Below are 1,305 nucleotides of genomic sequence, written 5' to 3'. Positions count from 1 at the left end.
TTTATCTATTTATTATCTCTCTATATCTATTTACCTATCATCTATCGCTATTATTTATCTCTATATCTATCCATTGAAGTGTCATCTATTTATCCCTTTGAGCCAATTCTCATTCTGTCCATGGTAAGAGAGGAGGTTTAGACGCTGACTTGAGCAGCTGCTCCCCTACACCCCTGCAAATAAGATGTTGAACAAAGATAAAAATGAAGAGAGAGGCATAGTTTAGAGCTCTGTACAGTCATATGAGGGTTGAAAAAACAATCTGAGACCTGAGTCAGGAGGGAGACAGAGCGGGAGGTGGAAAGACAGACTCGCTGACGGCCGGTAGCTTACTGGTGGGTCAGCACAATGAGGCCATTTTGGATCATGAATGCTGATACCACTGAACAAAGAACCCAAGATGACTATCTGTGGAGGCCACATAGATTCAGAGATCCAAGGTAAATCGCCTTGGGGAAGTCATCCAGGAAGAATGGGTGTGCCCTCTCCTCTCATCAGGGTAGAACTGAGAGACAGTGACATAGTCATATAATGTGGATGAAATCCTAGAAACTAACAAAAGTGCAGATGGAATACGGTGGGGTGTATTCCCTGTGATAATTCAAACATATGGGACAGGGAACCCAAGTGTATTATAAAAGAAAGGATGACCCTAAGAACAAGATTCTCAGAAGAATTGTGACTCATCCATGGGCCAGGAAGACAAAAGTCCATCAAATACTTAACCAAGCTTGAATCAACACAATGAAGAAAGTGAACAAAACCAGGGAAAACTATTTTTCCAAACATAATCACAGAGAATGCCTCAGATATGAGTAAGAAAATGAACGTGCAAATGCAGGATGCTGGACGAGCCCTAATCAGAAATGATATAAAGAGGCTTATGCTGTTAGCAGCTCTAGTGGCATAGTGACTTAAAGCATTTGACTGAAAACCAGGAGGTTGGCTGTTCAAATGCCCTAGCTGCTGTGAGGAAGACAAACTGAACAATACACACCCCTAAAGATTTATTACTTCACAAACACAAAAAAGATTTACCACCTCAGAAACCCAAAGGGGGTAGCAATGCATGAGAATCAACTCAAAGGCAGTGAGTATGGTTTGTTTTTACACTGTTAAACAGTGCAATAGCATCATTGCAAACCAAGACAAAGAGAAAATGATGAAAGCAGGAAGAGAAAAGCACAAATAACATATCAAGTGTTCCTCATAGGAGGAGTTGTTTCCTCAGAAGCCTTGGAGACCGGAAGACAATGGAGTGACATATGTAAAGTATTGAAGGAAAGTAATTGCAGCCAAGAATTC

This window comes from Orycteropus afer, unplaced genomic scaffold, assembly GCF_000298275.1.
Source record: "Orycteropus afer afer isolate SDZICR_OR568_19922 unplaced genomic scaffold, OryAfe1.0 scaffold01105, whole genome shotgun sequence".
Lineage (NCBI taxonomy): Eukaryota > Metazoa > Chordata > Mammalia > Tubulidentata > Orycteropodidae > Orycteropus > Orycteropus afer.
This window is presented reverse-complemented; position numbering follows the sequence as displayed.